This window comes from Cherax quadricarinatus, chromosome 21, assembly GCF_038502225.1.
Source record: "Cherax quadricarinatus isolate ZL_2023a chromosome 21, ASM3850222v1, whole genome shotgun sequence".
Classification (NCBI taxonomy): Eukaryota; Metazoa; Arthropoda; class Malacostraca; order Decapoda; family Parastacidae; genus Cherax; species Cherax quadricarinatus.
Genome location: NC_091312.1, coordinates 8,840,931 through 8,865,990, shown reverse-complemented (window position 1 = coordinate 8,865,990; position 25,060 = coordinate 8,840,931). Strand labels below are relative to the sequence as shown.

The 25,060-nt window shown below is 41.1% G+C and overlaps 1 protein-coding gene across 50 annotated transcripts in view; it reads left to right on the top strand.

Moving 5' to 3' along the window:
- shot (dystonin-like protein short stop) overlaps positions 1-25,060 on the top strand; it is a 956,738-nt gene that overhangs the window by 772,599 nt on the left and 159,079 nt on the right. The window lies entirely within an intron of this gene.

The window sequence follows — 25,060 nt, the reverse complement described above, 5'->3', positions numbered from 1 at the left end:
TAGTGTATATCAGATTTAGAAACTTATTTTGCTTAACCCTTTCAGGGTCCAAGGCCCAAATCTGGAGTCACGCACCAGTGTCCAAGAATTTAAAAAAAAAAAAATTGTTATTTTTTCTTATGAAATCGTAGAGAATCTTTTTGTGAAGGTAATAAAACAAAAAGTACGAAATTTGGTGGAAAATTGACGAAATTATGCTCTCGCGAATTTTGATGTGTCAGCGATATTTACGAATCGGCGATTTTGCCGACTTTGACTCCCATTTTAGGCCAATTACATTATTCCAATCAACCAAATTCTTAGCTATTTCACTAGTATTACTTCTATTCTATCGATTGAGCACAAGAAATCGCCAAGTCAACTGTTTCAACTACAAAATAAAGTGATCGGAAATTGTTAATTTGGCCAATTTAACACAAAGTTCAAAATATTCCAATTTCAAAATAGGGTCCAGAATAAACAATGTAGGCATTCCTAGCACTAAACTAACATTTCCTCTGTTCATTAGTTATATTTTGAGGCTTTACAAATAAATTCCATTTTGATTTTTTATTCACATAATGAATTTTTATTCACACCAAAAAATAAAAGATTTACTGTTATGGAATACTGTAATATTTGTATAAATATCATCACCATATTTGTGAATGTATATTAGACCCACCAGCTGACGTGTATTAGACGTGTGAGGTCGTTTGTTTACTCTTGAATATCGGCAAAAATTTAACATTTCCGCTACTTTGAGCTCAGTTTCAAGCCATTTCCAGTGCTAAAACCAATCAAAATCATCTCTATTTCTGTAATATGTCTTCCATTCTATCAAATGAGACCAAGAAATCGCAAATACAACTATAAAAAACATACGAAAAAACACTGCAAAGTTGCTGTTTTAATCGAAAAATCATGATTTCAGTTTTTTTCTCTCATTATACACAGTGTGCTGCAGGATCTGTTTTATGTGGTGCACACATACCACATAGATGTATTCTCTCACATCTAGGCCCAAATGTACCTCTCACAGTTTATCAGAGTGAGCTGAGCACATGGCGTAGATCTACGGTTTGGACACTCGCCATAAAGCCGTAGATCTACGGGACGGACCCTGAAAGGGTTAAAATGCTGAATAAGTTTTCCAATGTGGCAGATGTTGCAGGTGTATGGTGTAGGAGGTAGGTTACTGAAAGCAGTGAAGAGTTTTTACGAGGATAGTGAGGCTCAAGTTAGAGTACATAGGAAAGAGGGAAATTATTTCCCAGTAAAAGTAGGCCTTAGACAAGGATGTGTGATGTCACCGTGGTTGTTTAATATATTTATAGGTGGGGTTGTAAGAGAAGTAAATGTGAGGGTCTTGACAAGAGGCGTGGAGTTAAAAGATAAAGAATCACACATAAAGTGGGAGTTGTCACAGTTGCTTTTTGCTGATGACACTGTGCTCTTGGGAGATTCTGAAGAGAAGTTGCAGAGATTGGTGGATGAATTTGGTAGGGTGTGCAAAAGAAGAAAATTAAAAGTGAATACAGGAAAGAGTAAGGTTATGAGGATAACAAAAATATTAGGTGATGAAAGATTGGATATCAGATTGGAGGGAGAGAGTATGGAGGAAGTGAATGTATTCAGATATTTGGGAGTGGACGTGTCAGCGGATGGGTCTATGAAGGATGAGGTGAATCATAGAATTGATGAGGGGAAAAGGGTGAGTGGTGCACTTAGGAGTCTGTGGAGACAAAGAACTTTGTCCTTGGAGGCAAAGAGGGGAATGTATGAGAGTATAGTTTTACCAACACTCTTATATGGATGTGAAGCATGGGTGATGAATGTTGCAGCGAGGAGAAGGCTGGAGGCAGTGGAGATGTCATGTCTGAGGGCAATGTGTGGCGTGAATATAATGCAGAGAATTCGTAGTTTGGAAGTTAGGAGGAGGTGCGGGATTACCAAAACTGTTGTCCAGAGGGCTGAGGAAGGGTTGTTGAGGTGGTTCGGACATGTAGAGAGAATGGAGCGAAACAGAATGACTTCAAGAGTGTATCAGTCTGTAGTGGAAGGAAGGCGGGGTAGGGGTCGGCTTAGGAAAGGTTGGAGGGAGGGGGTAAAGGAGGTTTTGTGTGCGAGAGGCTTGGACTTCCAGCAGGCGTGCGTGAGCGTGTTTGATAGGAGTGAATGGAGACGAATGGTTTTTAATACTTGACGTGCTGTTGGAGTGTGAGCAAAGTAACATTTATGAAGGGGTTCAGGGAAACCGGCAGGCCGGACTTGAGTCCTGGAGATGGGAAGTACAGTGCCTGCACTCTGAAGGAGGGGTGTTAATGTTGCAGTTTAAAAACTGTAGTGTAAAGCACCCTTCTGGCAAGACAGTGATGGAGTGAATGATGGTGAAAGTTTTTCTTTTTCGGGCCACCCTGCCTTGGTGGGAATCGGCCAGTGTGATAAAAAAAAAAAAAAAAAAGTTTTCCATTAGAAATAAAATTAATTTAATAATGAAAATTGGCTAGCAGTACTTATACAGGAATAAAGGGAATGCTTAACCTGTAAACGGTCCATGCAGATCTACGTTCATATGCGTAGTGCTCTAAAAGTAGATCTACGATTTTTTTTTACATATTTTCAATTATAACAAAAAAAATAGATCAAAGTTTTTTTTACACATTTTCAAATGTAAAAAAAAAAAAATCTACTTTTTTTACATACTTTCAAATGTTGAAAAAACGTATATATACATTTGGACCGTTTACGGGTTAATATTGTAATATACAGTGGAACCTTGGCTTGTGAGTTTAATCCATTCAGTGACCTTGCTCGTATCCCGAGTCAGTTTTCTTCATTTAAATTGAAATGCCATTAATCCATTCCAGTGGAATTCCTGCTCTCAGGAGGCAGGAATATACAATACAATACTTTATTTGAACATGATACATAGTTGTACAAGGAATTATAGTACGGGTGTACATGCCAAAAGCCTCTTGTATGCAGAGCATTATGGGCAGGCTTAAAATTAACTTAACTAAGCAATGATAGATTCAGTGGTAAAAATTACCATAAACAATATACAATATGAAGTACAATTGAGTATGTATTTGAAACAATGAAGTTTTAACATTTCGATTTTGAAGCATTATAGTTGTGAATTTGTCGCATTACAATGTATAACATAACAAGATGATCAATTTGCTATTAGTTGTCTGAAAGTTTTAAGATTTAAGTAAATGGGAGATTTATTGGGAAAGTTGCTGTATAGCCCTTGTGGCTTAGCGCTTCTTTTTATTATAATAATATTGGGAAAGTTAAATACTGAGTAAGTGGTTTTTTAGAAGAATCGTAAATTGATTTTCAGACCAGGTTACTTTAGTATTTTCTGGTAATGAATTGCAAATTTTGGGGCCCTTTATGTGCATAGTTTTTACACACTGTGATATGGACACGGGGTACTTCAAAAAGAGATCTGTCTTGTGTTATGGTCGTGCGTCCTGTTAAGGTTGGTGAGAAGTTTGAGTGGAGGGTTTATGTTTGCATATGTATTGTTCTGTGTATGTAGTAGGCACATGAATAAGTGTGGATGTTTTTTATGGTGAGCAGATTTAGACTTTTGAATAAAGGTGGAGTATGCTGTCACGAGTGGGAATTTATCATTCTGATTGCAGCCTTTTGCTGGGGTATTAGTGGCCTTAGGTGATTTAATGTTGTTGATCCCCATGCACAAATTCCATATGTGAGATAAGGGTAGATGAGTGAATGATACAGTGCAAGGAGAGCCAGTTGTGGAACATAGTACCATATCTTTGATAGTATGCCTACTGTCTTAGAGATTTTCTTGGAAATTTGTTCTGTGTGTGTCTGGAATTTGAGGCTACTGTCAAGGTGGATACTTAGGAATTTTCCTCTGTGAGTCTTGTGATGGGCGATTCATTTAGTGTTATGTTAAGTGGAACATTTGCAGCTCTGGTTCCAAACTGAATGAAATAGGTTTTGTCAGTATTTAGGGTAAGTTTAATGGTCATCATCCAGGTCGATATTTTCTGCAATTCAGCATTGACAGTGATGGCGAGTATGACTGGGTTTGGGTGGGAGAAGACATATGTAGTGTCATCTGCAAATAATATGGGTTTGAGTAGCTGTGATGCATTTGGTAGGTTATTGCTGTAGGTGAGAAAGAAGAGTGGTCCAAGGGCACTTTCCTGAGGGACTCCTACTGTGATTGGTTGTGTGGAAGAGTTTGCACCATTTGCATACACGTATTGGCTTCTGTTACTAAGGTATGTCTTTAGGTAGTTGAGGGAGTGGCCTCGTATACCATAGTGTGTTAATTTAGTGTGCAGCAATTCATGGTCGACTGTATCAAAATCTTTATGTAAGTCAATGAAAATTCTCAGTTGGACTTTTCTTCTCGAGAATGGTATATATTAGTTCTAGCATGTGTATAATAGCATCATTTGTGCTTTTATTATTCCTGAATCCAAACTGACATGGGTTTAGTATGTTGTTTGAGACGAGGTAGGAATAGATCTGTCTATGAATTAATTTTTAAAAGATTTTAGAGAGTAGTGGTAAGTTAGAAATTGGTCTATAATTATTCAAGTTGGCTTGATCACCTCTTTTGTGGATCGGGGTAACCCTCGCTACTTTGAGAACTGCTGAGAAGGTGGAGGATTCAATGGATTTTTTAAAGAGTGTTGCAATAATTGGTGACAGTATTTGTGAAACTTTTTTGTACATAAAAGTTGGCAAGTTGTTTGTCTCCTGCCTTGTTTTTAAGGGCGTTGATGATGAGCGAGACCTCTGTTGGGTTGGTTGGAGCTAGGAATAGTGTATATGGGTAGGTGCCAGTGAAGTAGTCTGATGGACGGGTGTTTGAGCTTGGTATTTTGCTTGCTGATATCATGCTAATATCAGTATGATGCTAATATCAACCCTACGGCTTATTTATCTATCATAATTCGTTTAATATGACATAAACATACAGGTACCATCCGACTTGCAACCAAGCTTGGTTCCGACCAACCGGTCACAAGTCAAAATGGACCTAAGTTGAACCTTACTACTGAATATCAATATTGCACTTTTGTAATGATTTTATTTTATTGTTTTATTTTGGTATTTCATTTTTTACTTAGTTTTATGCTGTTAGTACTGTATTTTACACCGTAAGGTTTAGGGTAAACACTGTGTGCAACACAGTTGTTTATTCATTTCTGTTTCACTCTTTGGGCTGTTGTGTGAGTTGTGTGTGAGTTGTGTGTGTGTGTGTGTGAGTTGTGTGTGTGTGTGAGTTGTGTGTGTGTGTGAGTTGTGTGTGTGTGTGAGTTGTGTGTGTGTGTGAGTTGTGTGTGAGTTGTGTGTGTGTGTGAGTTGTGTGTGTGTGTGAGTTGTGTGTGAGTTGTGTGTGTGTGTGAGTTGTGTGTGTGTGTGAGTTGTGTGTGTGTGTGAGTTGTGTGTGTGTGTGAGTTGTGTGTGTGTGTGTGAGTTGTGTGTGTGTGTGAGTTGTGTGTGTGTGTGAGTTGTGTGTGAGTTGTGTGTGTGTGTGAGTTGTGTGTGTGTGTGAGTTGTGTGTGTGAGTTGTGTGTGTGTGTGAGTTGTGTGTGTGAGTTGTGTGTGTGTGTGTGTGAGTTGTGTGTGTGTGTGTGTGAGTTGTGTGTGTGTGAGTTGTGTGTGTGTGTGTGTGAGTTGTGTGTGTGTGTGTGAGTTGTGTGTGTGTGTGAGTTGTGTGTGTGTGTGTGTGAGTTGTGTGTGTGTGTGTGTGTGAGTTGTGTGTGTGTGTGTGTGAGTTGTGTGTGTGTGTGTGAGTTGTGTGTGTGTGTGTGAGTTGTGTGTGTGTGTGAGTTGTGTGTGTGTGTGTGTGAGTTGTGTGTGTGTGTGTGTGAGTTGTGTGTGTGTGTGTGTGAGTTTGTGTGTGTGTGAGTTGTGTGTGTGTGTGTGTGTGTGTGTGTGTGTTGTGTGTGTGTGTGTGTTGTGTGTGTGTGTGTGTGAGTTGTGTGTGTGTGTGAGTTGTGTGTGTGTGTGAGTTGTGTGTGTGTGTGAGTTGTGTGTGTGAGTTGTGTGTGTGTGTGTGTGTGTGTGTGTGTGTGTGTGTGTGTGTGTGTGAGTTGTGTGTGTGTGAGTTGTGTGTGTGTGAGTTGTGTGAGTTGTGTGTGTGTGAGTTGTGTGTGTGTGAGTTGTGTGTGTGTGAGTTGTGTGTGTGTGAGTTGTGTGTGTGTGAGTTGTGTGTTTGGGTGTGTGCACGTGCATGTGAGTTGTGTGTTGTGTGTGAGTGAAGAAATACGTTCTAACATCCCTGTGATTCATCTGAGTCTTTAACTTTCAACTGTGACCTCTTGTTGCTGTGTCCCATCTCTGGAACATCCTGTCTCTGTCCACCTTGTCGATTCCTCAGTATTTTATGTGTCGTTATCATATCCCCCCTATCTCTCCTGTCCTCCGGTGTCAAGTCGATATCCCTAAACCTCTCCTCGTAGGACATGCCCCTTAGCTCCGGGGCTAGACTAGTTGCAAACCTTTGCACTTTCTCTAGTTTCCTTACGTGCTTCGCTAGGTGTGGGTTCCAAAGTGGTGCTGCATACCCCAATATAGGCCTAATGTACACGGTGTACAGGGTCCTGAACGATTTCTTATTGAGATGTCAGAATGCTATTCTTAGGTTTGCTAGGCGCCCATATGCTGCAGCAGTTATTAGGTTGATTTGCGCCTCAGATGTGCCCGGTGTTATGCTCACCCCAAGGTCATTTTCCTTGAGTGAGGTTATAGTCTTTGGCCCCTTAGACTGTACTCTGTCTGCAGTCTTCTTTGCCCTTCCCAAATCTTCATGACTTTGCACTTGGTGGGGTTGAACTCCAGGAGCGAGTTGCTGGACCAGGAGTGCAGCCTCTCCAGATCCCTTTGTAGTTCTGCCTGGTCCTCGCCCGATTGAATTCTTCTCATCAACTTCACATCTGCAGACAGGGACACTTCCGTCATGTCATTCACAAATAGCAGAAACAGCACTGGTCCTAGGACTGACCCCTGTGGAACCCCGCTCGTCACAGGTGCCCACTCTGACACCTCGCCACGTACCATGACTCGCTGTTGTCTTCCTGACAGGTATTCCCTGATCCATTGCAGTGCCTCCCCTGTTGTCCCTGCCTGGTCCTCCAGCTTTTGCACTCCACTGTGTCAAATACCTTCTTACAGTCCAAGAAAATGCAATCTGCCCACCTCTCTTGACTTACTGCTGTCACCCTGTCATAGAACTCCAGTAGGTTTGTAACACAGAATTTCCTATCCCTGAAACCGTGCTTGTTGTCATTTGTATTTTCGCCTAATTGTGGTTGCAGGGGTCGAGACTCAGCTCCTGGCCCCGCCTCTTCACTGAATGCTACTAGGGCCTCTCTTGACCTCTCCATGAGCTTTATCATACCTCGTCTTAAAGCTATGTATGGTTCCTGCCTCCACTACATCACTTGCTAGACTATTCTACTTCCTGACTATCTATGACTGAAGAAATACTTCCTAACATCCCTTTGACTCATCTGAGTGTTCAACTTCCAAGCGTGACCCCTTGTTTCTGTGTCCCATCTCTGGAACATCCTGTCTCTGTCCACCTTGGTGTGTGTGTGTGTGTGTGTGTGTACTCGCCTAATTGTGGTTGCAGGGGTCGAGACTCGGCTCCTGGCCCCGCCTCTTCACTGATCGCTACTAGGTCCTCTCCCTCTCTGCTTCCTGAGCTTTGTCATACCTCTTCTTAAAACTATGTATGGTTCCTGCCTCCACTACTTCACTTGCTAGGCTATTCCACTTCTTGACGACTCTGAAGAAATACTTCCTAACGTCCCTGTGACTCGTCTGAGTCTTCAGCTTCCAATTGTGACCCCTTGTTTCTGTGTCCCCTCTCTGGAACATCCTGTCTCTGTCCACCTTGTCTATTCCCCGCAGTATCTTGTATGTCGTTATCATGTCTCCCCTGACCCTTCTGTCCTCCAGTGTCGTCAGTCCGATTTCCCTCAACCTTTCCTTGTACGACATTCCCCTGAGCTCTGTACTCGCCTAGTTGTACTCACCTAGTTGAGGTTGCAGGGGTCGAGTCCAAGCTCCTGGTCCCGCCTCTTCACTGGTCGCTACTAGGTCACACTCCCTGAACCTTGAGCTTTATCATACCTCTGCTTAAAGCTATGTATGGATCCTGCCTCCACTACATCGCTTCCCAAACTATTCCACTTCCTGACTACTCTGTGGCTGAAGAAATACTTCCTAACATCCCTGTGATTCATCTGTGTCTTCAACTTCCAACTGTCCCCCCTTGTTGCTGTGTCCCATCTCTGGGACAATTCCTCTCAGTATTTTATATATCGTTATCATGTCCCCCCTATCTCTCCTGTCCTTCAGTGTCGTCAGGTTGATTTCCCTTAACCTCTCCTCGTAGGACATACCTGTTAGCTCTGGGACTAGTCTTGTTGCAAACCTTTGCACTTTCTCTAGTTTCTTTACGCGCTTGGCTAGGTGTGGGTTCCAGACTGGTGCCGCATACTCCAATATTGGCCTAACGTACACGGTGTACAGGGTCCTGAAGGATTCCTTATTGAGATGTCGGAATGCTGTTCTGAGGTTTGCTAGGCGCCCATATGCTGCAGCAGTTACTTGGTTGATGTGCGCTTCAGGAGATGTGCCTGGTGTTATACTCACCCCAAGATCTTTTTCCTTGAGTGAGGTTTGTATCCTCTGGCCCCCTAGACTGTACTCCGTCTGCAGTTTTCTTTGCCCTTTTTCAATCTTCATGACTTTGCACTTGGTGGGGTTAACTCCAGGAGCCAGTTGCTGGACCAGGTCTGCAGCCTGTCCAGATCCCTTTGTAGTTCTGCCTGGTCTTCGATCGAATGAGTTCTTCTCATCTTCACATCATCTGCAAACAGGGACACTTTGGAGTCTATTCCTTCCGTCATGTCGTTCACAAATACCAGAAACAGCACTGGTCCTAGGACTGACCCCTGTGGGACCCCGCTGGTCACAGGTGCCCACTCTGACACCTCGCCATGTACCATGACTCGTTGCTGTCTTCCTGACAAGTATTCCCTGATCCATTGTAGTGCCTTCCCTGTTATCCCTGCTTGGTCCTCCAGTTTTTGCACTAATCTCTTGTGTGGAACTGTATCAAACGCCTTCTTGCAGTCCAAGAAAATGCAATCCACCCATCCCTCTCTCTTGTCTTACTGCTGTCACCATGTCATAGAACTCCAGTAGGTTTGTGACACAGGATTTCCCGTCCCTGAAACCATGTTGGCTGCTGTTAATGAGATCATTCCTTTCTAGGTGTTCCACCACACTTCTCCTGATTGCGTGCGTGTGTGCGTGCGTGTGCGTGCGTGTGCGTGCGTGTGCGTGCGTGTGTGTGCGTGTGTGTGTGTGCGTGTGTGTGCGTGTGTGTGCGTGTGTGTGCGTGTGTGCGTGTGTGCGTGTGTGTGTGCGCGTGTGTGTGCGCGCGCGTGTGTGTGTGCGTGCGTGCGCGTGTGCGTGTGTGTGCGTGTGCGTGCGCTCGCGCTCGTGTGACCCAATTAATATTTGCACTAGTAACTCATTACAGCTGTGACCGGGTGTGGACGTGTGAATGGCTCATTACTTTGCTCATGATTGTAACCATGTGTAGACGTGTAGATGGTTCATTACCTTTGTAACTTGTTCAGGTATCAAAACTTTGGGGCCCAGTCCCTGGACCCATTATGTACCTCTGTAATCTTTTGACCACCGCGCGCACGATTTTTTTTTGGGGGGGGGGGGGGAGGGAGGCGAGTGATAACATCACGTATTTCCCTTATCTCTTGATAATTTTTTTTTGTTTGATACTTAATATCATGAACGTTTGTGACAGGTAGGATGAGGAAGTTTATTTAGTGGTTATTATCAAGAAGATAACACGAGCTAAGGGATTAGGGATGGAATGAGGAAGTGAAGGATGGTCTTGTTGGGGAAGTGGTGCCTTAAGGTGCAAGTTGGGTCTGAAATATGCTTGAAGGTTGTTTTTGAGGGGTCAATTTCCCTATGGCCCGGTCCCAAACTAGGCGGCCTGGTAGATAAAGGCCTGATCAACTAGGCTGTTACTGTTGGCCAAACAAAATCCATCATAGTATGTTGAAGATAGCCATTTTTTTTCTCTTATGCATGAATGAGGAGCATTGAAATTTTTGGGACCTCTTGACACTTAGTTTTCTTAGTATACTCATCGCACATCTGCTTTTTATTGGAGACACTTTGCACCTTTTGCCAAGTCTCTTGTTTTCATGTGAAGTGATTTGTGTGTGCAGGTTTGGGACCAGTCCCTCTAGAGATTTTCCAGGTGTAAATTATGATGTATCTCTCTCGCCTACGTTCCACGGAGTACCGCTTAAGGTATCTCAAGTTTCGTTTTGTAGCTCGGTAATCTCTGCTTCCTAGGAGGGGCCCGTAAGTATAAAACATTTTTCCAGACTAGAGAGAATAAGTGACTTGAAAGGTATCATCACTGGCCTAGCATCTCATATTTAGTGTATTCTAGTTATCTAGCCTAACAAGCAGTGGTATAAGAAAATGATAGGCTAGATAACTAGATAGTATTACTCCCAAGTGTCATACATGGAACTTTCGTTGTATTGAAGGATTTGAGTTTCTTGTACTCATTTAGTCTTTATATCCTTCATTCTTTCATAGCGAAGCAAATGAAACTTGTCATTATTGAACATCACATTGCTGTCTAAGGTTCACTAGAAGACTTGATTTATATCCTCTTTAAGATTTGCTGTATCCTTAACTGACGTAACTTGGATCGAGATTCTGGTGTCATCAGCAATGGATATTATGGGTGCTATAATTTCTTTGTCAGATATAAGAATGAGAAACATGTAGTAGGAGTGCCAGAGACACGTGACACCTCTCTAGGTTACATGAAAATCAGGTTGTTGATTCTAGCCACATGCAGTCCAACATAGTCTACCTGGAGGGTATTCAGGGATAAACGCCCCTGCGACCTGGTCCATGACCAGGCCTCCCAGTGGATCAGGGCGTAATCAATCAGGCTGTCACTGCTGGCCGCACGTAGTCCAACGTACGAGCCACAGCCCGGCTGATCAGGCACCGACTTTAGGTATCTGTGCAGCTCCCTTGAAGGCAGCCAGGATCCTATTGGTAATTTCCCTTATGCATAGTGGAAGGCTGTTGAACGGTCCTGGGCCCCGGACACTTGTGGTGTTTTCTCTGAGTGTACCAGTGTCGCCCCCTACTTTTCATTGGGGGTATTTTGCGCCGCCTGCCCAATCTTTTATTTTAGTAGGGAGTGATTTCTGTGTGGAGATTTGGGACCATTCCTTCTAGGATTTTCCAAGTGTAAATTATGATATATTTCTCTCTCCTGCATTCCAGCGAGTACAAGTTAAGTGCTTCCAAGCATTCCCAGTAGATGAGGTGTTTGATAGAACATATATGTACAGTGAAGGTTCTCTGTACACCCTCTAGATCTGCACTTTCACCTGCTTTGAACGGAGATTTTAATGCACAGCATTTTTCCAGCATAGAGAGAACAAGTGATTTGTAAAGTATCATTATTGGCTTGGCATCTCTTGTTTTGAATGTTCTCATCCATCCTATCATTTTCTTTGTAGTTATGATCGTGACACTGTTGTGATCCTTGAAAGTGAGATCCTCAGACATTACCACTCCTAGGTCCCTCGCATTATTTTTCCAGTCTATTGTATGATCAGAGTTTGTAGTATACTCAGTTCTAGTTACTGTCTCCTAGTTTTCTATAACGGAGTTGTTGGAATTTGTCTTCATTGAACATCATATTGTTTTCCGTTGCCCATTGGAAAACTTGGTTTATATATTCTTGGAGGTTAACCGTGTCCTCAGTAGATGACAGAAGATTCTAGTGTCATCTGCAAAGGATGACACGGTGCTGTGGATTACATATCTCAGTGTTTGATATGAGGATGAGGAACAGGATGGGGGCGAGTACCGTACCTTGTGGAACATAGCTTTTCACTATGGCAGCTTCCGATTTAACTCTGTCGACCACTACTTTGTGGTCGATTGGTTAGAAAGTTGAAGATCAAGCTGCCCACTTTGCCAGTTATTCCTTTAGCACACATTTTGTGCGCTATTACGCCACGATCGCACTTGTCAAAGGGTTTTGCGAAGTCTGTGTTTTTCATCTGCATTCTGTTTTTCTTCCAATGCATCCAAGACCATATAGTGATCCAGTAGTTGTGAGAGGCAGGAGCGACCTGCTCTGAAACCATGTTGCCCTGGATTGTGCAGTTTTTGGGAATCAGTGGTTTGCAATCGTGCTTCTTAGCACTCTGTCAAAGATTTTTATGACGTGGGACGTTGGAGCTATTGGTCTATAGTTCTTAGCTAATGCTTTTCTGCCACCTTTATTGAGTGGGGCTATATCTGTTGTTTTTAGTGACTGGAATTTTACACATGTCTAAGCTCCTTCTCCATAGTATACTTAGGGCACGCTAAAGGGGTTTCTTGCCGTTCTTAATGAACACGAGTTCCACGAGTCTGGACCCGGGGCTGAGTGCATGGGCATGTTGTCAATGGCTTTCTCAGTCTGTTGGAGTTAGGGTAATGTCAGAAATTTGGCATACATTGATGGAGTTTTGAGGCTCATTCATGAAAAAATCATTTGGATTGTCTAACTTTAGACTGATTAGTGGCTCGCTAAATACAGTGTCGTACTGGGATTTCAGTATTTCACTCATTTCTTTGTTGTCATGTGTGTTAGTCCCATCTTATCTGAGCAAGGGCCCCATACTAAATGTGGTATTTGCCTTGTTTTTGGCATATGAGAAGAAATATTTCGAATTTTTAAATTTTACTAATTGCTTTTAGCTCCTCCTGGGTCCTGTAAGTCATTTAACTAAGTTCAATACTTTCCACTTCCCTGGTCATCGCTTCCTTCCGTGTATCAGATAATCTAGCGTTCTTGAGGGGTTCAGTGATTCTCCGTCTTTTGTAGAGGGAGCCTCTTTCTCCAGTTTACTTCTTTCTTAGGGGAATATGCCTTGAACATACTTCTGCTGCCAGGAAGTTGGTCCTTTCAAGGCACTGGTTTGTATCCCAACATACTTCATTTAAGACATGGTTCACCTGGTCCCGGTTTATGCTCTTGTTGTTGAAGTTGTGTTTGGTGAAGACACCTTCACAGCTACATGCATTTTGCTGATCAGGACCCCTGTGCATGTAAGTCTGAACTTTGATTAGACTTTGATCGGAATTAGTTATATTTGATATGTTTTACCAGGTCCTCATTATTTGTGAATATAAGGTCAAGTGTGTTTTCCAGTCTTGTTGGCTCCACTATCTGCTGACTTAGGGTGTGTGTATTGCAGAGATTTATTAGGTCGTGTGTGTGTGTGACCTTTCATCTGCGCTGCTTCCAGGGATTGTTTCTGCTATAACATTATTTGCTACATTCTTCCATTTTGTATGCCTTAGGTTGAAATCACCAAACAGTAAGATGTTTGGGGTTGGAGCTGGAAGGCTTTCTCGACAGTAATCTATTTTCAGTAGTTGTTCCTTGGGAGGGTGCATCTGGTGGCTTATGTACAACCATGATGACTAGGTTTTGGTTACAGTCTTTATTGTTAGAACTTCAGCTACATCATTTGTGATGTTCAGCATCTCCTTGCAGATGAGTGACTCTTTGACACAGGCCAACCTTCCCTTGTTGCCTATTCTTTGTCGCATCTAAAAAGGTTGTACCCATTTATCCACATTTCGTTGTCAAAGTGATCTTTCGTGTGGGTCTCTTTGAAGGCTGCAAACATCACATTCGACTCCTCTAGAAGTCCACTGATGAAAGGTATTTTGATGTTGGTGGATGGCTTAAGGCCCTGTATATTAGCAAATTTAAATGAGGTTGTATTTCGTGTTGGGGGATTTTATTGGCATCAGTAGTTGTGGTTCTGGAGGGCCATTGGGGAAGGGGGGGGGGGCACTGGCTGTGCCTCGAATCTAACGAGGTTCCAAGGTAGTAGACTATTTTTGTTATTTCCTTCCATTTTCTTTTTTTTTCTTTAGTTTCCTGCCACTAAAAAATCACATGGAGTGGGGTTGTTGTAACTGCTATTGTTTGTTTTGAAGTCTGTACCTCCTGGTCCCTTTTAGATGGTATGCAGGGCAACTGGTGTTGTAGCACTGTTTTTGGATGATCGAAGAGTGACACATTTCTGGGTGAAAGAATTCACATGAGGGAGAACGACACTCGGACAGGTCGTCACAACATTTTTTGGGATGGTCAAAGTTGCATGTTCCATTTTTTTTCCTGATATTCCATGCTTACAGATGCCTCAAACATTCAATTTGCACAATTTTACTTTTGGTTAGAATTTTTGGTAGGTGTGTTCACAATTTGTGCAGTTCCTAGGACTGCACTTGTAATCCTCAGTATCCAAGCCAGGGCCATCCCGTCCAGCTTCCGGGGAACTGCTTTCCCCAGAAAAAGACTACTACTCCTCTACTACATCTGTAATGTGGACTATGGTCTTGGGCAATGATAATTGTATATTTAAGGTTTTAGTGGCGACTGTGGTAGCCCCTAGCAGAGTCTGGACTGGCACTAAGGCTGGGTGCTGAGCCTGGGACAGCACTGGGGCTGGGGGCTGAGCCTGGACAAGCACCAGCGCTGTTGGCAGTAGTGCTAGGAATGGGGTGATGGGTCTGGGTTAGCACTGTGTGGGGGTTGGGTTAACTGACATTCTTGTTTCCTGTGGGTTTTTTTTCAGTGGGTGACTATAATTTAGATTCAAATGTTGTGGTATGGGCATTCAGCATTTTTTGGTTCACTTCTCCTATCTCTTCCTCCCATGTTTTATATATCTTTGGTAGACTGTCCAAGAGTTCATCTTTATTTTCTTGCTTATTTTTATTATTTATTAACCTCCTTAGTACCTTTCTGATACCTGCCCAAAGTTCTATATCTTTATTGCCCAACCAGAAGCACCATGCTAGTTCGAGGTCATTTTTTTGAAGCAGTATTTATTCTTGTACAAGATATATGATGCTTGGAAAAGCACAGGTTGCATGTGATCCTGGATTTCCTTCCAAGGATTTTTTTACATGTCCTACAGGCATGCTGTACTGACATCCTGCCCATATCCTACTTCACTCTGTATGCCATGGAAAAAAACTGATTTCCTCTTTACCTTCCTCTACACTGGTGACAGTAATATGCGAGATGTGTTTATAGGAACAGGTTCGTGGCATGTGGGTAATAGGTGATTTTTGGGGGGTAGGGGGTGACTGTATTATGGCATTTAATTTTATGTTCACTGTATAACTTTTTCCAGATCCATTGCTCGCTGATGACTCGTATATATTTTAATTTACTGATCTTACTGAGTTCCTCACACTGATCTAGATTGGGGTTATTGCGGTATGGGGTATATTGTGTTATATGGTTGTATATGGTAGGCCTGTGTGGAACCAATGCTTTCCTATATCCTTCCTGAATTTGAATTTTTCCAATTTAAACCCAATGCTGCGAGTCCTGTCTGTTAGATAATTTTAGCACGCTATTTACATCCCCTTTAATTCCTGTTTTCCATTTATACACATCGGTCATATCCCCCCTAATTCTACGCCTTTCTAGAGAGTGCACATTCAGGGCCCTCGGTCTATCCTCATAGGGAAGATTTCTGGTACATGGGATCAACTTTGTCATCCTCCTTTGTACGTACAACTACCCCGAAACATCTTGGGTGGGCGTTTTGGCGCTTGTTGAATGTGTTCATTCTGAAAAGGTTCACCTTTGCTCTGTCTCGCTACCACTGATCTGTACCCGTGTACTTGAAAATGCATGTTATCTGAAAATATAAATTTCATCTATTCATCTGTTGTCCATCCCTTATGAGCAAGTGCCCACCGCAGTCGTTTAGCCTTCATAGTAGCAGTCAATAATTGTTTCTTTACCGGCTTTCTGGCATTTCTGCCATCTTCAAGGAGTCTTTGTCGAACAGTTGAAGAATCAGGATTTACGCCAGCTGAAGCCAAATCTCCCTGTAGATCTTTCTGGGTTTCTTGAGATCCTTCTATTTTTTATGATAACCTTGTTATCGTGAGGTGTTGTCTTGCGTTTTCTTCCACAACTTGCTCGACACAGCGCTCCACAATCAGTGTCATCAGCTCTCTTCAGACTCCGACCAACATTTGACTTTGCTGGGCTCAAATTTTCAGCAGTAATCATGAATTGAAGGGGAAAATTTGGTGAAACCACATTCACTCGCAGAACATGCTTGCAGGAATAGCATAACAGAACAGGTGTTGTAACACTGACAAGGGTCGCAGGGTAATACCACAGCTGGATGGTTGCTGGAAGTCAGTAGCAAACGTTTAAAGGAATCCAAACTACAATAATTAAGCTGGAGACTAAGACGTATTATAAGAGGACCACAAAAATTACTCCTGTCCCAATTAATTTGCACACTACTGTGTGTTTAACGATAGAACAGTTGAACCTGTCTTTGTAATACTCACTTGTGCTTTATAGTAATCTGTTTACATTAATGTTTTATCACTGATTTCATCATTGCTTAGTTAATCTTAAGTTAATTTTAAGCCAGCCCGTAATGCTATGCATAGTATAAGTGGCTTTGGCATGCTGCTCTTATCTGTATTTTTTTTGTACCTCTGTATGTGTGCTCAAATTGGAAATAAATAAATAAATAAATAGAGATATATAGGTGGGGGGGGGGGATTTTTGTGGTGTGCTGTGCTGTGGCCGCCGCTGGCCGGGAGGCCTGTGCATACATTATTTTAACGTAACTATATAATTGGAGATTTCTATGATCTAAATTGCTTCAGTCATGGATCCACAATTACTAGCTTAGTGTAGGCCCTGCTTGTACCTTATGCAGATGGTCACAAACGTAAACACTACTACAGTTGCTAATGAATAGTCATGCATCAAGGATAGGGACGAGGAGATTGGGGGGGGGGGGGTTAGCTCTCCAGGCATTGGGGAAGTGGTGTCGGTGTCCACATTGTCTACCTGGAGGTTATTCCGGGGATCAACGCCCCCTCGGCCCGGTCCACGACCAGGACTCCCGGTGGATCAGGGCCTGATCAACCAGGCTGCTACTGCTGGCCTCACGCAGTCCAGCGTACGAACCATAGCCCGGCTGATCCGGCACTGACTTTAGGTATCTGTCCAGCTCTCTATTGAAGGCAGCCAGGGGTTTATTGGTAATTCCCCTTATGCTTGGTGGGAGGCTGTTGAACAGTCTTGGGCCCCGGACACCAATGGCGCCCCTACTTTTAATTGGGGGTATTTGCATCGCTTGCCCAATCTTTTACTTTCGTAGGGAGTGATTCCTCTGTGCAGATTCGGGACTGTGGAGATACCGACACCATTTCACAGTTTATATTTCAATAATAATATATAACTAGATAGGCGTTTGATGTTTTACTGTATAGAGTGCAAACAATCTTTTTTTTTTTTTTTTAACTCTCTTTAGTTCCATTGGTGATTTTAAATGTGCTTTTCACTGTGGTGCAAGTTTTGCGGTGCTTTGCCAACTCCCTGTTGTATGGAACCACTTACTGCAGTGGAGCCTTCGTTAAGCCAGAAAGAAAATTTGGATTGCAAGTGGGCGTGTTGGGTGCGTATGTTCGCTTACGAGGTTAAGACGGGTTTCCTCACCTCTGTTTTTTCGAAGTGTTTCATGCATTTAGAAAGTAGTATGCGTTTAGGATTTTGATTTGTTGCCTTTGTTTTTAGTAGATACTGCTAATAGTGTTAAGCGTTGCGCAGCAAGAATGGGCAATAGTGCTTGGGAAATGTGGTTAAGTGGAAGGCGAGGCAGCAGGTTTGAGTAGGATGTGGGAGGCGAGGGTGAGCCCAGGGTTGTGGTGGTATGTAGCATCCATGACATCCCCGGCTGGTCTCGCTATCACCATCAGCCAGTGTTGGGGCAACTGTGGTAGAGTGAGTTTAGTACTCTCCCGCACACCATGCCCATTTCTCGCGGCTCTGAACTTCACCCTCTTTCAGAGTTGTACATAATGTGGCGTTTTATTTTGTGACTGGTTACTATCTCATGTACTTTGTGATAGTCTTACCGAAAACTATATATATAAAGCGTGTAAAACACTTGTAAGCGAATTTGAATTTTATTAGTTTTCTCAGAATTGCTAAACGAAGTCAAATGTAAGGATATGAAAAATCTAAGCATTGCAAAATTTTTGACGCGGTTACAGTTTCTTGGTCGTTTGTGATTCATCTACTGGCAGGAGTAATGTGCCGTTAAGTGTACTTATCAGTGATAAGAGAAATCTGGCGAGGCTTAATAATTGGTCAGTGAAGGAAGATACACCGTGTAAGTGTAGGAAGCATAATCTAAATGTCTAGGTGTTCACCGGCTGGCTTAGAGGTGAGTTTGTTAACGTCATAACCCTGACAAGAATGGATTAGGTATGGATATTAAAATATTATTTATAATTTCACTGATTCACATATTAGTGATTTTGCAAAAGAAAAAAGAAAAAAGGTAAAACATACATGTAATTGCATTAGAGAATATTGACAATTTTTGGATTGAAGTACAGTAATGTATTGTTGGGTTTTGGAGTCTCCTTGGTCGTCACTGGTTGACGAGTGCCAGGTTGCGAGGCGTCAAGGTGCCAAGTTGCTTCGTGAACCACGTGAGTGTCGGCACTACCCTGGCTGGCACCTACAGGAGCGGCACTCGTCATACCTGCTGCTATACCACCAGTCACCGCTGCATGAACCACTTGAGTGCCAGGTTGGCACCAAGTGGAGAGGCACGCGTCATTTATGCTGTACACCACACCGGTACAAATACCTTCATTTACAATATTACAAAATTGGCTGCAGAAGATATATCTTGCTTCTACGCGCGACAGTATTTTGAAATATAAGAGGCAGGTCTTTTCAGCACAGGATATCTCTAACAACAACCATGTAGATGGTGTAATTATTCGCAATGGGTCATGACTTGTCTGTTGGATTCATTTTTTTTTTTAACGGATGTAAAGTTTTGTAATGTTTTTATTCGATTCCTCAAGTTTGCTTAGAGGTTTCTTCTACCGATGACTGCACGAATTAGTGTCGTGGCTCGCCCCACTGCAGTTTTTAAAATTACGAGGCCACAATTATACGAATGTAGTTATTACTTTTACTTTTAGATACACTCTCTTCGAATTACGAGTTACCAACAGACTCCTGTGTTTGTGGCATCAAAGTTCTAATAAGCATGCTGTCACCTGGGTTGTGGTGCCAACGTCAGGATGCGTGCACCAACATGCAGGCTTGGCCAGTGTTCCTCGGAAGTACATAGTTAAATAAAAGTTGAATGTATTGAACACACGGTATATACACTGATGTGTGCGCATATATATATATATATATATATATATATATATATATATATATATATATATATATATATATATATATATATATATAATGTCGTGCCGAATAGGCAGAACTTGCCATCTTGGCTTAAATAGCAACGCTCATCTTGCCATATAGGACAAGCGAAAATTTGTGTATGCAATAATTTCGCCAAAATCATTCTGATCCTAACGAAAAAAAAATATACTTCACTTTCTTTGTTTAGTATTAAATTATTGTAAACAAATCTAAAATATATTTAGTTGGGTTAGGCTAAAATATATTGTTCTTGTTATAATAAGGTTAGGTAAGTTTTCTAAGATTCGTTTGGAGCAAAATTAAAATTTTTTACATTAACATTAACCCTTAAACGGTCCAAATAGATCGACGTTCAAATCCGTAGTGCTCCAATAATTTAATAATAAACACAATGAAATATTTTTTCGTTAGGTTCAGAATGATTTTTGCGAAATTATTGCATACGCAAATTTTCGCTTGCTTTTTTCGGCAAGAAGAGCGTTGCAGTTTAAGCCAAAATCTCAAGTTTTACCTATTCGGCGATATTGGCTTAAATAGCAACGCTCATCTTGCCATATAAGACAAGCGAAAATTTGTGTATGCAATAATTTCGCCAAAATCCTTCTGAACCTAACGAGAAAAAATGTATTTCACTGTGTTTGTTTAGTATTAAATTATTGTAAATAAATCTAAAATATATTTAGTTGGGTTAGGCTAAAATAAATTGTTCCTGTTATAAGGTTAGGTAAGTTTTCTAAGATTCTTTTGATGAAAAATTATAATTTTTTACATTAACATTAATGAAAAAATATATCTTTAAACGTGTAAGAGAAAATTTTAGAAAGGGTTTAATTTTAAACTAGTTTTTGCTAAGTGACCAGTTTTACCTATTCGGCACGACATTATATATATTATATGTATATGCAATAAGATCACAGTAAACAGGTGATTTTAAAATATGATTTTCACCTGTTCTTAGTAATCTATACATGGAATTTTTTGAAACAAGATTACTTAACACAATCTTATGTAATCCTCCCTAATAGAGCAAAATGGTTCAGATATGTTGATGATATTTTATGTCTTATGCCCAAGAATGTGGATATACACCCTTTCCTTGGCAAATTAAATAGCTTAGCCCATTCTATAAACTTTACTGTTGAGTTTGAGGAAAATAACTCCTTGCCTTTTCTAGATGTTTTAATTATTAAGAGTAATAATGAATTCAAATTTAAAATTTACAGAAAACCTACAAATAACTGTTCCTATGTACACTATTATTCTTCCCATCAAGATATTTGTAGTCCAGAGTTCATAGATGAAGAAATATCCAAAATTTATGAAATAGCCATTGTTCTGAAATACCCGAGAAATGTAATTGATAAATCATTTAAAATTGCTAGAAATACTTTTTGCAGCCCAAAAAGGGACAACCAACCTTATTCAACTAAAAATATGTAAAGTAAAAGGACACAAGTGCAACTAATGTGACATTTTATTGTGGCAATGTTTCGCTCTCCAGGAGCTTTATCAAGCCATTAGACACTCAACTAAAAGTATGTTGGTTCTCCCTTACCATGAAAACTTGGTTGATATGCCTTCTCTTCTTAAGGCTTTTAATATTAAAGTTGTATTTAAAAATCTTGATACAGTAAAAAAAAACTTTTGGTAAAGAATTCCCCCCAAAATGCTGACGGATGTCTATAAGATTCCTTGTAAAATTTGCGATAAAGTTTATTACGGTCAAACTGGTAAAAGTCTCGAACTTAGATTAAAACAACATAAATATAGCATTAGAACTGGACAAGATTCCAATGCTCTATTTATTCACGTGAAAAATTTTAACCATTCAATTGATTTTTAAAAAGTTGAGAAAGTTGTATCAAGCAAGTCCATGGTTGACAGAAATATAATTGAATCTTTTTTCATAAAATGCAGTTTTGAAAATAATAATAATATTTCCTTAGGTTTATATAAATTAGATTCGTTTATAATTAATAACATTTGGTTAGAGTTTAATAATACATTGGACAAATAATAAACCTTATTTCTTGGGTAGAATAATTTGTTAGTGGGATGTCGTGAGGACCTGTCTAGTTGGACCAGTGGACCTACTGCAGTGTTCCTCTTTTCTCATGAGTCCGGTATTGTCGCACGTCAGGTGTTTCTTTGTTGTGGGAGTTGACTGTGTGGTGTGGTCTAGGCCCTTTAAATGCCTTCCTTTGATGTATTACTTTCATAGTTCCTTGACAATGTGAGTAGTCACGAAAGCGCTTGGAATTTCACTACTCTTTCATAGTGGTTGTTTTGCACACGCGCGCGCGCGCGCGCGTGTGTGTGTGTGTGTGTGTGTGTGTGTGTGTGTGTGTGTGTGTGTGTGTGTATATATATATATTATATATATATATTATATATATATATATATATATATATATATATATATATATATAATATATATGTCGTGCCGAATAGGCAGAACTTGCGATCTTGGCTTAAATAGCAACGCTCATCTTGCCATATAGGACAAGTGAAAATTTGTTTATGCAATAATTTCGCCAAAATCATTCTGAACCTAACGAAAACAATACATTTGATTGTGTTTGTTTAGTATTAAATTATTGTAAACGTATTTGAAATATATTTAGTTGGGTTAGGCTAAAATAAATTTCTCTTTATAATAAGGTTAGGTAAGTTTTCTAAGATTCTTTTGGTGCAAAATTAAAAATTTTTGCATTAACATTAATGAAAAAGTGGTCAGTGGTCAGTCGTCACGTGAGGTCACAGACCCTGAGCTGCTTTGGGGATTAGCGTGGACGGTTACAAAGCATGGCTTGCTTCTGCAGTGTTTTAAAAGTTGAGGTTGGAGAGTTGAAGGAGGAGGTCTTGCTTCTCCAGGAGGAGATTAGGAGGCTGAAGGTCCACCTCAATGGGTCTGGGAGAGTGTGAGGTGGCTGGAGTTGTGGGGAATGAGGCTTCTAGCAGTGAGGTGCAGTCTGTCTCTCGCTGTGAGGAGGCTGTAGTGGGGGAGGTAGCAACGGCTACCAGCAGTGAGGTGCAGCCCAGCACCTGCTACAAGTGGCGAGTGGTTCACAGTAATGGGAGGCATATCAGAGTAAGGAAAGTTAAGAGTGAAGCTCTGAAGGTAGGAAATTGCTTCTCTGTTCTTCAGGATGAATGTACTTCAGTGGCCAGTGAAGGTAAGGGTACTACTGCCCCTGCTAATGGAGGTAAGCGCATTCTTGTGGTTGGTGACACTCGGGTAAGATGTATTGACCGTGCTTTTTGTAATAGGAATAAGAAGATGAGAGGTAGAGTGTGCTTCCCTGGAGCTGGTGTTGGGGACATTGTCAACAGGCTGGATAATATGTCAGGTAATGGGAACAAGCCCATTATCTGTCTCAGTGCTGGTGGAAATGATATTGGGAAGGGTAGGAGAGAAGAGCTGCTAGATAAGTACAGGTCAGCTATAGATTTCATTAAGTCTAAGGGAGGGATCCCAATCATATGTAGCATCTTGCCTAGAAGGGGAGTAGGAAATGAATGGTTGTCTAGGGCAATTGGTGTAAATTGCTGGCTAGACAGATACTGCAAGGAACTTGCAATCCCATTCATTGACAACTGGAACAACTTTTATGGCAAACATGATATGTATGCAAGGGATGGGGTACATCTCTCTGGGGCAGGGGTGGTAGCACTTGCAGACTCGATTGAGAAGGCCATTGGTGAAATGCCTATGATTTTAAACTGATGGAAGATAGAGGTATGGGTGTGTGTGGGAAACAAGCAGGTTGCAACACTAGGGTTGGAAACAGTAAATGTATAAAAGGCATTCAGCATGAAGTTATAAATAAAGACAATAGATCAGGTCAGCAAACAAAGGGGGACAGCAGAGGGGAGCAAGGGACTAACTCCCTTAAGGTTTACTATACTAATAGCAGGAGTGTAAGAAATAAGATAGATGAGCTAAGATTAATTGCAAGTGCAGGAAACAGATATTATTGCTATAACAGAGACCTGGCTCAATGTGAAAGATAGAGAGATGCCCTCTGAATGTCACATACAAGGCTATAAATTATTCCACACTGACAGGGTCAACAGGAAAGGTGGTGGAGTAGCGATGTATGTCAGAGACAATTTAAATTGTGTTAGACAAGATATTAAATTAGAAGCGTCAGCCACTGAATCTGTTTGGTTACAGCTTCTCGAGGGCCGAGAAAAACTAATTTTGGGTGTGATTTACAGGGCCCCAAATCTTGATAGGGAGTGCAGTAAACTTCTATGGGACGAAATTCGTAAGGCATCTACATACGAAAATGTTGTGCTAATGGGAGATTTCAACTATAGACAGATTGACTGGAGCAATTTGACAGGAAATTTAGAGTCAGGTGACTTTCTTGATACGATCCAGGATTGTTTTTTAAAACAGTTTGACAGAGCCAACTAGGGGAAATAACCTCCTTGACTTGGTTCTTGCCAGTAGGGAAACACTAATTAATAATCTTGAGGTTAATGATGAGCTTGGGGAAAGTGATCACAAATCACTCAGTTTTAATATATCATGGAATTCCCCTAATAATGGCAATCAAGTCTCCGTCCCTGACTTTCGCTTGGCTGATTTCATAGGACTGAAAAATTACTTAGGTGGGCTGAACTGGAATGACCTGACTAAGGGTCAGGTAGGTGGTGATGGTTGCCGATATGATGCTTTCCAGGGCATAGTTCTAGCTGCTCAGTCAAATTATGTTCCAAATAGGGAAATCAGATCAAACAAAAATGATCCTAAATGGATGAACAATAGATTAAAATATCTGATTGGTCAAAAGAGAGGCATATATAGGCAAATCAAAAGAGGAGAGGGGCAATTAAGAAATCGATATATTCAGTTAAAGAGAGAAATAAAAAAGGGAATTAGAAAAGCAAAAAGAGATTATGAGGTTAAAGTTGCAAGAGAATCGAAGACTAACCCAAAAGGATTCTTTCAGGTATACAGAAGTAAGATAAGGGACAAGATAGGCCCACTCAAAAGTTCCTCGGGTCAGCTCACTGACAGTGATAAGGAAATGTGTAGAATTTTTAACACCTACTTCCTCTCAGTTTTTACACAGGAGGATACCAGCGATATTCCAGTAATGATAAATTATGTAGAACAGGACGATAATAAACTGTGCACGATTCGAGTCACAAGTGACATGGTCCTTAGGCAAATAGATAAATTAAAACCTAACACATCCCCAGGCCCTGATGAACTGTATGCAAGGGTTCTAAAGGAATGTAAAGAGGAGCTTAGCAAACCTTTGGCTAATCTTTTCAACATATCACTACAAACTGGCATGGTGCCAGATAAGTGGAAAATGGCAAATGTGATACCTATTTTCAAAACAGGTGACAGGTCCTTAGCTTCGAACTATAGACCAATAAGCCTAACCTCCATAGTGGGAAAAATTATGGAATCAATAATTGCCGTAGCCACCTTGAAAAGCATAAATTAATCAACTAATCTCAGCATGGTTTTACAAAGGGGCGTTCCTGCCTTTCGAATTTATTAACTTTTTTCACTAAGGTATTTGAGGAGGTAGATCATGGTAATGAATATGATAGTGTATATGGACTTCAGTAAGGCTTTTGACAGGGTCCCACATCAGAGACTATTGAGGAAAATTAAAGCACATGGAATAGGAGGAGAAATGGTTGACAAATAGG